The 16,875-nt window shown below is 37.4% G+C and overlaps 1 protein-coding gene across 8 annotated transcripts in view; it reads left to right on the top strand.

Annotated features, from left to right (window-relative positions):
- The window catches only part of ripor1 (RHO family interacting cell polarization regulator 1), a 69,735-nt gene that overhangs the window by 8,953 nt on the left and 43,907 nt on the right, over nucleotides 1–16,875 (top strand). For 4 of the 8 annotated variants that reach the window (XM_083552641.1, XM_083552630.1, XM_083552628.1 and 1 more), the window contains exon 1: nucleotides 5,011–6,851. The exons of the other annotated variants lie outside the window; for them this stretch is intronic. The gene's annotated coding sequence lies outside the window, so the exon portion shown is untranslated. Of the gene's footprint in view, nucleotides 1–5,010; nucleotides 6,852–16,875 lie in introns of those variants that run through there. 8 annotated transcript variants of the gene reach the window in all.

A 16,875-nucleotide genomic window follows, 5' to 3' on the forward strand; every position in this document is an offset into this window, starting at 1 on the left:
AAGCCTGTACTAGTTCCAAGCTTGTGCATCTCCAATGCAATCTTTTCTCCTGCACTCTCTCAAACGCTTTCTTCTTTCTTCTCAGTCTTACACTACTTCTACCCCATTTTGTTCATCTCCCCTGAGCTTGCTGACAATCAACAGTCCTTCACCTCATTCAAAAGGAGGGTTAAACTGAGTCCAACTGAGTGGTCCTTTTGTCGAGCTTTAATTACAAGCCCTGCATTGGGCTCGTTCAACGCTTTCAATCTGCTTCCTGCCACACTGGGTGCTCTGCCCACAGTCCCAGACATGAGTGCCGACTCTGCAGAACATATTTGCACTTTCTTGCGCTAATTGTGCAATTCAATTTTGACCAGCAGACAATAGTCCTAACAAATAATATATGTATGTCGAATACATTCAAAAAAGATATTCACATTCCCATTAATTGCATTCATATACAGCTATACAGCTACACATCCTCTTTTGAATGCTCATATATTCACTTCTGCCACAAGTTTGCTGCCTTTGGTTCAGATGAGATGCCATCACACGCACTTCCTGCCCTACTGCTGTGAGCTCACTCCAGGGATGGTGGCTAATATGCATCTCCACCTTCTTTCAATTTTTGGAATGGATCAGAGGAGTTCAGACTGGGGGGATAAGCCAGGCTGAGAGGTCACTAACCCACTCCCCTAGGGTTTGAGAGGCATGTTAAACAGAGGTCAGGTTATAAATAAGAGGGAAATTAGGTGGGGTCCTCTAGGGAACTGATATAGAGCTCTCTGGGGATAAAGTAAGAATCTGTAGTACAGATTTTAAGTAAGAAACTCCTACATTGCATTGATGCTACAATTGATCATTTGAAGTGTAATAACTATAACATTAACGCAGTAACTACAACAATACATTTACAACAGGTCATGTCCTGAGTTAAGTATGTAAATTGCACACAATATTGGGATCACAGACACAACTCTAAACTTGTACACGGATACTTGCACACAACTCGCCAGAATTTTCTCAGATAGCTTCAGTTATAACTGGGTCAGACTTTAAACTGTTTATTTATTTATTTATTTTTATTATCTAATATCCGTTTCTGATATTGACTTAAAAACCTGAGATTTAGGTTAAAAATATTAATGCATCCTTATACACAATGGAATGCTATTTTAGAGCTTTATTTAATATTTAAATTATGACAAATATAAAATATTTACAAAAACTCTGGAAATATCATATCACATCACTTTCTAACAAAATTTACAACAAAATAACTAGACTGTTCTTTAAATTACTCTTGTGTGTGGATATGGATTTTACCCAGTTCATGATTTTCTATTTAAAACATTCTGAAACCATTTAAGTGTCCAGGATCTTAGTCAAAAAAAGAGTTTTTCTCCCTTTTCAGTTTAATCAAGTGTATGGGTGTAATAATATTATCAGCTGTGCAGCAGGAAATGCAGCTGGGTGGTGGATTTTTAAGTGATTCTGCATTAATGCACAGTAAGCAATATAAAAACCCTTTTACAAAGCAGTTGTCCACATGGCTAACATTTTCTGTGTTCTGCTCCTGAACTGCAGTAGCTGGCAGTGGAAAGTATATTGAGCACAAAATGTATAAAACAACACTAACATAAAATAAAGCAAACTGAATCCTTAATGAACGCAGGAATTTTGTGTTACGAATTTTGAGGTTAAAAATATGCACAATAATTAACACAAACATTTATAAGAATTATCCAGGATATATTTACCACAAATAGTATTTGGCTAATATCAGATGTTTATTTAAATTATTCTTACTTGCATAGTAAATGATTTATCAAAACTAATTCTTATTTTATTTTCCAATTTTTTGTTTTATTGCAATTCAAGTGCAAATCCAGTCAAGACTTGTGAAAAGGTAAAGTTTATGTAATGAATGTACAACAACAACAACAACAAAGAGATAATACACAAAGGCATGACTTGTACTGGGACTTGTAGTGCTTTAAAATTACTTTTTATATAAAATTATTTATATCTTTTCTCCTTGTGCTTTTAACCTTTAATAATTCCATTTGCTTTATTTGTTTTATTTCTCGCTATTTACGATCATGTACAGCACTTTTGCTTTATACATACAATTTGATTTGATCTATCTATCTATCTATCTATCTATCTATCTATCTATCTATCTATCTATCTATCTATCTATCTATCTATCTATCTATCTACCTATCTATCTATCTATCTATCTCTTTAAAAAACTATTGATATATGGAATCCTTTTGAGCACCTTTTTTGCTCTACATGCTTTTTGAGTAATTGCACCATAATACCCAGTTTCCTCTAGAGGATAATGAGCATCTATGGAATTGCCTGACCCAAATACATAAAAAGTCTATAGCCCCAAGGTAACACAGTCTCAGATCAGTCTCCATTTTCAAATCCCTTCCTCCCTTCTGCAAAAAGGTGTGTTTGCCCTAAATATACAGTCTGATCAAACGTTTCTGTTTAACTCATTATATTTGGCATGGTGAAGGCAGTGACAACTACGTGGATAACTACGTGTGCATGTGTATATAGGACACTTTATAGGCAATAAATACAACTGTAAAATGGCCATCTTGCCTTTTTTCTTACCTTGTACACGTTGGGCCATAGTAATACCACTCTTGTGTTATTGCATAATCCCAATGTGGTTGTTTGCTCTCTGTGTAATTTCCTCAGAGCATTTACATTCCCTGCTGTCTAGCATACAAGGAGCCCTGTGTATGAACATGCAGTTAATTCTCTTTTACCATAACGCATGTTCTGCCCGAGCATACTGATTTAACTGGGCTCCACTAATATGCAGTTCCCTACATGCTCTTGCAATAGTAGTGACTTTATGGTTAAGCCTAGGCTTTCTGCCTGAGTGCCGATTACCATATTTTGTCAATCAGTTGACTTGTTTGACTTTGCAGTGTTCCAGCTTTGCAACTTACAGAGCATTCAGTTTGTGCCCTGCGCACATGTTGTGTTGCTAATTAAACTGAATTGTACTTATCTGTTAGCTCTATATAAACTTTCTTTCGGCTTCTCCCATTAGGGGTCTGTATCATCTGTATTCGTGATCCGCATGTTCGATTTGGCACATGTTTTTATGCTGGATGCCCTTCCTAACGCAACCCTCCCCATTTATCCGGGTTTGGAACCGGCACTAAGGGCTTGTGCAACCCTAATGGCTGGGTTCCCTTTATCATCGTTTATCATCTATATCAGCTTTCATAACACTCTCCAAGGTTCATGTGGCGCCTTTCCACGTGTCATGAATGTGACAGTCATTTTTTTTTACATTTTTACACTGAAGAATAGGGTGGTTGGATCCTGGGGGTGTTTAGCAGGATGCTAAATGCATATGTAACTGGTTCCAGGGTATTTTGGTGAGAGTTTGGTGAAAAGGCTCCATAGAAGGTGACTGTAACAGTGATAATTATTGTTAACTTCATACATCTCTTTGTGGCTTTGTTGAAGGTTTTTGCATGCATGCACAAACATCCAGGCGGTTCTTACCAGCATTGGCAGCACTACAGTTACATGCAAATCTGTCAATCTGTCATATATATATATATATATATATATATATATATATATATATATATATATATATATAGAGAGAGAGAGAGAGAGAGAGAGAGAGAGAGAGAGAGAGAGATTTTGTTCTATATTTTTTTTTTATATTTATTTGCAGAATTTCTATTAATTTCTATTAATCTGTATTAATTAACTTGAATTGTATTAATCATTGCATTTATTGTAATAAGTAAGTGAAGCAAAAACAAGCTATGGAAAAATGCAATAATGTGTGGTCTTGTGTAATCTGACTTGTTGAAACAGATGGAGTTAACAGGTGGTATAGAATGTGTGTGTGTGTGGGGGTGAACATGTGAACATGTCTGTTTGTGTGTATTTCTGTATTATGTTGAACAAGTGGGCAACCCATCTGAGGCTGGCACACTATTTGAAACAAATGTACGATAAATGGAAGCCTCTCTCTCTCTCTCTCTCTCTCTCTCTCTCTCTCTCTCTCTATCTATCTATCTATCTATCTATCTATCTATCTATCTATCTATCTATCTATCTATCTATCTATCTATCTATCTATCTACACATTTCCCCCCCCCACTTTTTTTTATGGAATTATATAATCTCTTTAGTCAACATTTGCAATGTCATAAAGAAACTCTGGATCTTTCACCTTAATGTGCAAAACCTATTCGCCTACACTTACTTACAATGCCAGACTTGTGGAAGATAGTATGTGCCAACAAGAAAGACAGACAGTAAGTGTGTGCGAGAGAGAGAGAGAGAGAAAGAAGAGAGAGAGATTCCTTAGAATTTTTTTATTCTTCTAAATATAAACAGCAGGCTTCAAGGCACAGTGAGCAGGAAAACTACCAGAGCCATTTCACTTTCAGCCACACAGTGGCAGAGCATGTTTTAATGCCTAATAATAGGAGCTGAGTCATGCCCATCAAAATAGTAACAAGACCAGTGCACTAACTTATACTCAAATGCAGGGAAAGAGGGCAGGGCAAAGGGCAAAAGGCAGCAAAGTGACCTCTCATTTGTGTTTCACTCACTTTCTGTGAGAATGTATTAGCACTGTGTTATTTATCATTTCAATTGTACAGTCAATTGCCCTATTGACATTTGTTAGGTGGATAAGCTCCTCTGTGTGTGTGTGTGTGTGTGTGTGTGTGTGTGTGTGTGTGTGTGGTGCCCTGGGATAAATTGGTATATCTCAAAATCCTAATATCCTGCCCATTTTCAGGTCCCAGGGCTCTTCTCTGTGTGTATAAGGTGTTTCTATGTCTGAATTAAAGTGTCTGCTCTCAGAGAAGGAGCATGCTGAGATGAGCTTTCCAAAGCCACCCTGCTGTGTATGAGTGACAGAGAGTCACAGAAGAATTCAGACAGGGAGAATAAAGAAGGTGACTCTGAATAGGCTGAGGAAGAAGACAGTGATGAGAGAGAGTGTGTGGTGGTGGCAGGGTTCTATTGATCCTAATGCTCAGAGGGACACTATCTCACAAAGGCAGCCAGTTTGGGTTGACTGACCCTTTAAACAAATGACATCATGCAGCTGTGCTGACAACTGACCTGGGCTTTTTGAGATTTTTATTTCTGGGCAGACATGAAGTGAGAGGGGGAGATTCATTGTTCAGGGATTGCTCGTGTATGTGTTTGGGATGGGTGTGTACTGAATGAAACAGTTCCCTGAATTTCTCTGTAATGGTCAATTTGACCGCTTTTTTCTAGTCATACACACAGTAAGTATGAGAAAGTGAGCTTTATTGAAATTAAATGTGCTTCTAGTGTTGAGTTTTAATTAAGTTTGTACTGAACTTGAAAATTGATTATCTTAATTTTGTTGGCATATTTGTCCACCTGCTTGTAGCTTGTTTACTCTGTCGCTCTCTCTGTCGCTCTCTTTTCCCTGAATATCGAGTCGGCCTTCTTTCTTACCTAAGTTTGGTGTGTGAATTATTGGTAAAAATTTTCACAATTCCATCCTGATACTGTGACACAGGATAAAAGGATTTTTAGGATTCGCTTCATAGAGTTTCGAGAACATCATATTTTATATTGTGTTTGTCCCCTGACACAGTTATCATGTTGTAATTAAAAATCCTTCTATGCAGTCCTACTGTATGTAGTCTAATGTTTATTAGCAAAGCTTTTCTGCATTTCTTTTTACCCCATATTATAACTCACATTCTGCATTACCGTACTGCTAAAATGAACTCTGTGCACAACGTTCGAGGCAGCACAACATGTACAGTCAGTGAAAATAAGTAATTGATTGTTGCTTCGGTCAGTGTGTTGCCATGGTAGTCGTCAGCTTTAAGGTCGGTCATGATTATACAGAATACAGTCAATCTTGTGATCTTTAACAGTATCACCTCTGTTATGATATATCTTCTATCTTAAGCATTGTGTACTGAATAGTATTTAAAGAACCATTTAGTAGTTTTAATCAACACCTTGTACATCCAAGAATACCGCTTACCCTAAACAAGGAGCTTGGAGCCTATTCGAGGGTAAGACAAAGCACAACCATTATGAGCAATTTGGAAATGTCACATGGTAGTACTGTGACTGCATGCACATGGGAGAGAACATGCACATACAGTGTGGGATTTGAACCCCCAACCACAGCAGCATAGAACTGCCATGTACCATGTTCAATTCAGACAGAACACTTGGTCCTTAAAGACTAGAGGTTCTGAGAGATAGTTGATGAATGGGATGACAGCTCATTTGAGGAGGTTTAACTTGAGATGGAGGCTCCCAGTGTCACTCCCATCCCCCTTCCTCTTGTGTTTAGATCACAGCTCGCTTCTCACTAGTGCATGTGTGCCAGTGTGATTACACACACACACACACACACACACAGAGAGAGAGAGAGAGAGAGAGAGAGAGAGAGAGAACAGCCATGTGCGCGTGCACAGCTAGCGTTTGTCTGGTGGCTTTGGTGTAAAACCAAACGTGCACTTTTAATATCGAACACACGCTTCCTTGTTTGCTTTTTCCTCCTCCGTTTCGTCTGCTGTTTGCGGGGATTTTGAGAATGTAGCGGTGTGCCGTTACTGATGGACGCTTTTCCGCTCTCCTCGCTTTGTCCACACCCCTCACATCCAGATAAAGACGCTCTGCACACTCAGGCGCGCTCAGGACTCACAGACGCTTCACTCGACTGGATATAACGTCTGACTTTCAACTCCTTTGGGATTTTTTTTTTCAACCTTTTTCTTTCGCTCGGATTTTTTTTTTGGGGACCATCAGTTTTTGGATTAAACCTTCACCCTGAGGGTTCCGACTCAGATAGCAGACATGTACGTGCCTTTCTTTGATTGCATTTACCGAATAACGCTGCGATGGTGTGTTTTGATTCAGCACGCTTTCATTCACTCCAGTGGGGAGGAAGGAAGCAGATCTTTGTAAATCCACGCTCCAAAGCTTTAGTTCTTTCTTTCCTCCACTACGCTCATTGGCAGGCGGAGAAACGGGACGAGATTAAAACCTTTCTCCTAGATCAGAAATAACCCTAGACAGCAGGTGTTCGGTAATACATCGCTACTTTTATATCGAGTCGATTATAAAGGTGAAATGTGCTGCTCTTGTCTTGTCTTGTCTTGTGTGCTGTGGAGGTGAGAAGAAGAAGAAGGGACAAGGCTCCATCCAGCTCAGTGTCCATAACAAAGAACGCGTTGTTAGATATTTATAATGGTTGTGACAGAAATGTGGAGTGTCCACGGGTATTAATAACACGGAGCGGGGTGAAGGACGCGTGGTGCGGTAGCGGGGTTTTGATCCAGCAGGCAGGAATAAAAGCTCTGCCTGGAAATGTGAACGCTGCCAGAAGCGAGACGTGGCCACATTAAACTGACGTCTTCTCACTTCCAGATTTTCTTCGACTCATTCAGTTTTGGTTGTTGTTTCTCTTCTCCCTCCAGATGTGTTCTTTAACTCCTCTGTGCCTTAAGCTAAAGAGTCTCTTGCTTGCTCAATTTTCCAAGCATCCATTACAGGCTAATCTCCCCCTTTTCCTCTGTGCATATAGAACATGGATGACAAGAGCATTTGTTTTAAGTCTTCTTCGAGACTTTTCTGGATTGAAGCAGTCGAAAGGGCGCTGTACATTCCTTTCCAGAGCTGCGGCAGCAGGCTTTTCCTACACCCACACACTTTAAGGGAAACCAGAAAGATCCACAGCTTCGTAACAGCCACGTTTTAATTTCAGACAGACAGAAAATGTTGTTACTTTGTAAAACTCGACTGTTTCTAATCATGAGAACTAGGGAGGAGGATGATGATGGTCGTCAAGTGCCACATATATCTCACAACCCATCAGCCCAGCTGTGCCCTCAGAGAATAGGAAGTGAGAGAATAGTTTCTTGGGTAAACTTAAGATGGGTTCCGCTATCAAATAAATCAAATAATGATCGGTCAGTTTATTTAAAATCTGTTTTTGGTTGATTGTATCACTGAAGGACCTTCATGGCATAACCTTACATGGAGAGAGCATTATGTCATTGATTTAAAACAGGCAAATTTAATGGCGTTAATATTAGAAGAATGTAATCGCACAGTCTAAAACAGGCTTTTGACATTGTCGGTCTGTTTTGGAGTTTCGTTCAAACTAGTGCTTAGATACACCACACAGCCATAACATTAAAACCTTGACAGGTGAATTGAATAATATTGATTTTATTTTGTTACACTGACACATGACAAGGGATGGGATATATAATGCAGAATGTAAGAGGTCAGTTCTGAAAGTTGATGTGTTGGAAGCGACGTTGACAAAAAAAACAAATTGTAACTGGCTAGAAGACTAGGTCAGAGCATCTCCAAAATTGAAGGTCTTGTACGTGGTTCTTGGTATGCAGTGTTCAGGAAATCCAAAAAGGGGTCAAAAATTACAACCGACAAACTTGTGACAGTATCACGGGCACCCAAGGCTCATCGATGTGCATGGGAAGTAAAGGTTATAACTCAGATGTGTTCAATCCTACAGAATGGCTACCGTAGCACAAATTGCTGAAAAAGTTAATGCTGGTAATGAGAGAAAGGTGTCAGAACACACAGCGCTGTGCCACTTGCTGCATTTGGGGCTGTATAGCTGCAGACTGATGAGATTAACGATGTCGAACCCTGTACACCACCAAAAGCATCTACAATAAGCATGTGAGCATCAGATTTGTGTAGTTGAGAAGATGGTCCGATGTTATTTTTCAGGAATGGTGTTGACTTGGAGTTCAAATGGTATATGTTTTATATGCATACATATTTATGAGTAAATATGGTTTAAATGACAGTGGGACAAACACAAACGTGGATGCGCTCACACACATTATGCTATAAAAAACAGGCATGTGATCAGACACATTTAATGTGTTGGAGTGGGTGTCTGATCACATGGCTGTTTTTCATGACTCCTGTGTGTGGGGGTTGGACATGTATGAGTTTACTAATGCTGGTCACCTGATATGGTTAATTGATTGTGGGTTGTGTGCTATGGATGGAAGAGTGTTTTCATTGACTTTTTCTGTTATTTTATAAAGTGGAAGCAGTACAGTCATAGTTACAGGTTTAGATAATAATGGAAGAACGTTCTTGTCTCTTGACAGAAAATATCATTAGCAACCTTAATGTACATTATACAGTATACAAGAAACTGTGCTCTACAAAAGGATTGGCATTGCAGTGGCAAACTTTTTGTTTGTTTCCTAAAGACATCATTCATTTCCATTTCACTGATATTTACTACTAGATTTGTTTACCAGTTTAAAACCTTTAAAACCATTTAAACTGACTTAGTGTTAGTGTTTGAATTCAAACCTTAAAAAAATATAAAATATAGCAGTCTGTCATTGGGAGGATCATCATTCAGCATGATAATGACTCAAAACACTGCTCACACAATGAAGGACTTAATGAAGGAAAAAGATGCCTGAAAAAAGCTGTTTCCAAGCCTGTAAAAGCCTCACAAAGGAAAAATGCAACCATTTGCTGCTGTCTGTCATCACAGGCTTCTTTATAACAACATATTATGTATAACTTTAATACTTTTTGTTTCCATGCTGTCCAATACAACTTGGCCTTGCTGTTCCAATAATTTTGGAATGGATTGTAAATTACTTCTGTTATTCAAGGTTGCTATGCATCGCTTTGAATCTATTTAGCACTGTAGAGCATTAATTCTATAAATTGACATAAATCCTTGAAAACTCTCTGTGTGTCCCAGGATGTAGCATAGGGTGATTTGCGATTAATGTTCATCATGAAGGAGGTGGGATTGGGATTGTTCTTCATGGTTGTTGTGTATATACAGTATATCAATGCAATTTTATAATAAAAAAGAAAAGTACAACAGACCGTATCTACATCGTATGACTGACATTCTCCACATAACAAGCAGAGTGAACAAAATATCTTCCAAGTACATTCCAAAAAAGGACATTATTTTAGAGATTAGTATAAATGCAAGAACTTTGTAAGGCCTTGAGAAAGCAATGACTGGAAGAGAACTCATATTACACTGAGGTGTAGTGCCAGCAATGTTGTTATGTAACTATTGGCAAACCTCTTGTGCCTGTATAATATGTTTGTATTTTTCAGCTTTTTAAACATGCTAATAATCTGCTTTGTGATTTGACAGAACTACAGAACAGAAAGTATTCAGCCCCCAAACACAGTGTGTAACAGGTGCATACCTTCTCTTTAGTATAAATCTTTGTCATGTATATATTGGCTCACATTTAGTTGAACAGGTCATTTTGTTTTTCTCTTCCTATCTTCAATATTATCTTTACAAATAGTCACTTTAAAGGCACCTCTGAACAGTCATCACTCTCATTATGTTTGGACTTAATCTTCAGTTATGCATGCCAAATCCAAGATTCAGTGATGCTTTACAATGTAAAAGGGTTGCAACATCATTCTTTAAGTTTGTCAGAAAAGGCCTTGTTTATAGGACTCCCTTGAGATTTATTAATAACTGTTGAATATGGTTATAACCTGTACATTACACAGCGTTTACTCCCATGCAGGCATGGAGGCCTGTTGACTGTTGGCGCCTGCGTGACAGCCTGCATAGGTTTGAGAATGTCTGGAGGTGCGTGGGAGTAGAGCAGCACCGCTGCGTCTGCCTGTAACACCTGCCTGCTGCTCTGGAAGCTGCCACTTTGAAAATAGCCAGAAGATACATGCATGCAAAAATATAATAGACACATAGCCTGACTCACCCCATTTATATGTACTTCTGCGGGTGATCTTAAATGGCATTTTTGACTTCCTGGCACACCTTGTTCCATCACAAGAGTTAATTAGGCATATAGTTTGCCTCATGGTTGGTTCCATGTGTCTCACTGTCTGCCACATATAGTTTCAAATACTGTAATTCATAGATACTAGTAATGTTTCAATTTGGTTACAGAGTATATGTTATGCAAGTTCAGTCATCACACGTTCACTCATATTTAACACACATGCTGTAGATTTTTAACCAGTTCTGGATGCTAGTTAGACATTGAAGCAAAAGTTCAGTCCCACTGAATAACTTCCAGATTCTAGATAAACAGGAAGTTGCTAGAATTATAGGGCTTTGTGAAGAGACAGTTATGGCCATGAAGGAGGACAAACCTAGGATTAACTCTGATCACAGGAACTTTGAAGGGCATACGGTGTAGTTTTTTTAATGTCTTAAAAAACGTTTAAGAAACACACTATTACAAGAGTAGGATTTTTGTTCACAGAAACATTTATCTGACATAAATATGAGGCTATTGCCACCCAAGACAAACAATATATACCACTTCGTTTGTCTGAAAAAGACTGGTCCTCCTGAATTTTATTCAGGCTGAGAAATGTGCTGGACCTGTATCCTACTGAAGTGAACTTCTATTTCCTTTTCAGGAAAGCCTTACTCTGCTGCAAATTGTTTGAGAAAGCCAAAGCTGCAGCAGGCGTCTTTTGCCTCTCCCTGACTCTGATTTTTTCAGAGAAGTTTGACTTCTTTCTCTGCTTCTTGTTTTGTTTTAAATAGAACTTTCTTATTATATTTCATTTACTCATTTGCCTCAATACTTGCATCAAACGTTTCTTCTTTAGCCTCTTTACTTGCTTTGAGAAAGTTTTGGGTTTATGTGAACCTCTAGTTTCCCATCACAACAAAGTCTATGGGTCATTTAAGAGATAAACAGACATGCTTATTTTTTTCCCCTCGAACCTGACCTGTGAAACAAAAGTATTGCAGTTACTATGTGATTAAACAGCGGCACTGTCCGCATCTAAAAATGGGATTTGGACGCGTATTTCCGAAACACAACATTTAGTTGTGTTTGGCCTGTGTGTGTGTGTGTGTGTGTGTGTGTGTGTTCTGTTGTGTTTTATTCCTTGGTGCACATTGAGTTGTGTGTAATGTTGTGTGTGTTGTGTATTTCAGTAGCATGTCATTACACTCTGAGCGGCTGCTGTGTCATTATGGAGTTTGTGCTGGAGAGAAGCAGACCGGCTCAGCATGCAGCTGTGCCATGTGACTCAGTCTCTCCCCAGGCCCATAGATATACACAGACTGGCCACATTGTAAACTCTGTCTATGAAGCTGCACACAAACTACACCTATAATCCGATTATTATATAATCTTGTGCTTACTTGTCATTACGTAATCGAATTGGCGATGCCAAAACCTTTAGCTCTAAGAGAAAACTATAGGTTTGTTAGGAAAAACAAAGGTAGTGAACCTCCAATACGATATAGGACATTGATGCTGAAAGAAAAGCTACCATATGCCATCTGATAATGACAAAGCAAACATGACCAATAATGCTTTTCATTCAAATGAAGCTTGACTTTTCGTTTCCACGTTACCAAACACAGGAGATTCCACTTCCTAGTCAGATCGCTGTCACCCAGGCCACACGCCAGTTGTTTCTGACATGACTCATGCAATTGTTGCCTCTTTTTTTAGGTCCTTTCATTCTCTCTCTACCCCAGCCTGTCATTTCCTTGTGGTTTAATAGCAGGCGAGGCTTGTTGCTTTATGCTGACACACACGCTGACGTTTGTTTTATCACATTTTTAATATAGCCTAAATGCTTAGCTGATTATCTTGGTTGCCATTGGTAACAGACAATAGGAGCGTGTTATATTGGTGATCTCAAAGGCTTTTTTTTATTGTATCCACATCTCCTAATGTGATTGGTGGACCTGTAATACATGACACATGCAAACCTATGATGCTTGTAAAAATTGTCAAATATGTTATAATATAAAGGGAATAAAAGCACTTTAAGGCATGTAGCTGTAAGAACACAATGGGGTGGTTTAGTAAATACACCATAGTAGTGCTAATTGTTTTATCTGTAATATACAGTAATAAAAAATATACAATTGATAGAATTGTCATTTGTTTAGCATATTGGTATATGGTTGCTACTGCTTTTGAGTAAGTCATAGATATTGTCAGCAGATTGTGAAGGGAATTTGAATCATTCACAATTCTATAGCCAACTATACAGACTGTGTCACATGATTACAAATTCCACACTACAAAAAAAAAGCGTTTTCGGTAGAGATTCATTTCCACTGGACAAAAATGGCATCTCTGTGTGGACGGAAGACCAAAATGTAGAGGAATAAATAAGCATTTTTAAATGTATTGAGATGAATATGGATGTGAACACTTACATGTTGATGGCGTTAATGATTTCCAGCCGCTCAGTCCTCCTGTGAGCACTCTTATCAGCAGGTTCGGGATTTTTTTCCCCCATACTTCTAAAACCAGTTCCCCTGATTTATAGCTAGAACTAGCAAAAAGATTCCCGTTTCCAGTCACATCACATGCCGTGAATCTCCTCTGGGTACTGTCTGCTGTGGTTAGTAGAAGTACTTTCAGACCACTCTGACATGTGAAATAGAGGAAGCGTCTCTCTCTTCATTTTTTTCCATCAGCGGAGAAGTGCAACTACAGCTAGGTGTTTCTTTTTCTTGCTCTGCGACTGTTAAACTGTTGGATTTAGAAAGTTGAGGTAAAGCGTGAGTTGTAGGAACTGTAAATTGTGTTAGATTTATACAAGCTATTTATATATATATATATATATATATATATATATATATATATATATATATATATATATATATATATATATATATACACACACACACAGTATATATATATTAAATACAATTGTATATTTAGTATATATATAGTGACTTAATTACTGAAATTAAATTCTTTACTTTGTTATCATTTTGGTAGTTGGTAGTTTTTCCTTCCTGCGGTCTTTGAGCACAAGCTGATTTAATAATAATAATGCATGAGTGAATAATGAACATAAAAAGGTGGAAAGAGTTGAAAAATGGGCAAAAAAAAATTCCCCTCCATAATATGTTGCAGTGATTATGAATTAACTCTTTCCAGCATCAAGATACTCCATCATCCAAATTCAAAACTTGCTCGCTTCTTAGGTGTTTATTAGCATCTCACTCTTCCGTGCTGAATACGCATGGTGTATCACCTGAAGTGGTGGCTAAAAAGGGCATTAAAATAGTGTTATTGTATTAGTAATGTCCAGCGGTGGGAAGTAACAAATTACAAATACTTCGTTACTGTACTTAAGTTTTTCTGGTATCAGTATTTTACTTCACTATTTATTTTTCGGACAACTTTTTAATTTCACTCTTTAAATGTTTACACAAATATCTGTACTTTCTACTTCATTCCTTTTTCAAAACAGACTTCAGCGAAATGTCAATATTGCGCGCCATTTTCAGCCCATCAACTTATTTCCTGTCATTGCGCGGCTTTTTCAATCCTCTACTGGTGTATCATTTCCTGGTTTCTACACCACAGACGTAGGCTAGTTTTCGAAGCTAACAATAGGCAGGCAGAAGGCAACAAGAAGTATGGGGTTAACGTGGATGAGACAGAGGGAGTCAGTGATGTAAACATGACTGAGAACAGAGACATTCCTGATTACCTGATCATCATCATCTTTTCTCTGCGTGTGTTTCATATGGTGAATGTTCAGCCTGGATACATTCATTAGGTAATAAATATTTGTAATTAGTTTTGTATTGATATATTAATTAGGGCTGTCAAAATGAACACGTCAATAAACTGTTAACTCAAAATTATTTTAACAGGTTTCATTTTAACAAGCGCGTATCTGTTTGACCATTTTTTTAATAAAAAACAAATAAATAAATATAAAAGAGGCGAAATTAAAACCTGCAACACAACACACGTTTATTCCTTTCTTTACTTCGAGAGGAAATAAATAAGTAAGCTCTTTTTTTTAAATCAGTAAACATTTGTTTCACTGAGGCACCAATTCTCAAATCAGCATCAAAATCCTCCATGTTGCACACAATTAACCCTCTGGGGTCGACAAATGCGCCGGCGCGTTTTGCAGCTATTTTCCTCATAACACCCAAATGAACTTTTTTGGTCGTACAGATAAGAGCAATACATCATTCAAATCTGTAAAGGATCTACTTTTATTTGTAAACACTCATAATAACAACAAAACTTAAGAAACACAATTATTACTTTCAAACATTTATGAGAATATTTTGTCTTCATGCTCTATGTTGAGTTTGGTTTCACTAATAATAAACACACATTTCCATTAAGCATCCATATTTGACTATGCCAATGTTGATTAGAGTATAAAAAACCTGAAACGTGTTCATTTAAGGTACAGAAATCCCCCTGTTTATCCTGGTGGTTACGTTCCAAAACCACCCGATAAACGAATGGCAACACAAAAAAATTTTTTTTAATTGTTTAAGCCATAAATCATCCTCCCACACACTTTAAACACACACAGAAAACATTTGCAGAAATATAGCGAAATATTATTTTGTGTACATTTGTAAAATTACAGTACACTGTATTATATTTATAGTGAGTAAATGTATTAACATTTTACTTCATTCATAAATTTCATTATTTCAACATAAAACTTCCTAGAAACAATGCCCTATAAGTGTTTAGGTCTATCGTGCTATCTGCGAGAGAGCGGAAAAATCAGCTAAACAAATTAGCTATGTGGCAAATGCAATTCCGGGGCTGCGAGGTTTAAACCACGGTAAAGCGGAGGATTACTGTACATTTAGAACAGATTAAATTGTGCAAATAAGTTCTGATTAATCATAAGTTAATTAATGACAATCATGCGATTAATAACGATTTAATATTTTAATCGACTGACAACCTAGTTACTAGTGTGACACTAAAACAGGTAGTAGTAATAACTACTTTTTACTTAAGTACATGTCAGAGCCCTAACTTTTTTGAGTAGAAAAGTATAGTCAGTACTTCAACTTTTACCAGAGTCTTTTAAAACATGAGTATCTGTACTTCTACTTAATTAAAGGATGTGTGTACTTTTGCCACCTCTGGTAATGTAATGTTCCATCATAAACCCAGGATATTACTATGTATTAGAAATATATGTATCGAGCAACAGTGTAAAAATTTTTTTTAAAGTGATGACTAGGGTAAAAAATAAAAAATACTGGCCCAAAAACAGCTCCACTGCATTACTAATACTTTAGAGGAATGAAGTGATGCTAGATTCTTCTGAGGAATAGGGGATTTCAGATATTTTTCTAAATTTTAGTATCATGTATCTAAGCAAATCGTTTTCTAGATGTGTGTATCTCTGTGCCATACCGCACTGCATTCTAGCAGGATGCCTGAGTTTATTCTTGGAGCATCAAGTGATTACTAAGCTTCTTAGTGAGCAGGTGGGGATTAAACAGAAACACTTGGGTTTATAAGGGTCCTAGAGCCAGATTATTTTCAGCTAAAGTGGTTGCGTTATTAATGTTATGTCAATAATTGTTTTATTTTTTCAGAAAATGTATTTGACTGATTCTGTTTGAATATATACCTCACATACTGCGATTATATTTTTATTATGCTCAATAACCCTTATACACTAGACATTAAACAGCTCTTTGGCAGTAAAATCTTTGTTATGGCTACACAAATATTTTATGCATTTTTTTTTGCATTTTATGCATTTTTTGCAGCCTGTAGCAGATTTTTTATATCAGTAGTAATAAAACATTTGCTCAAGACAGACAGGTTGATATATGATTATTTGTGTTCCAATATATATGTAAAGTAACAGTCTTTTTGGCCGGGTTTCTTGCAGTTAGGGCCAAATACGTTATCAGTCGTGCAGGTGGATTTTCATTGACATCAAATACACCTATGATTTGTAGCAAAGCAGATTTTGTAAAATGAATTTTAAGCTAAACATGCTTATTTCACCTGTCATGCTCCCAAATCAGCCTTTTGCTTGAAAGCAATGTTTTCTTTTGTCTATGTAAATGTATTG

The sequence above is a fragment of the Silurus aristotelis genome, assembly GCF_946808225.1.
Source record: "Silurus aristotelis genome assembly, chromosome: 10".
Taxonomy (NCBI): domain Eukaryota; kingdom Metazoa; phylum Chordata; class Actinopteri; order Siluriformes; family Siluridae; genus Silurus; species Silurus aristotelis.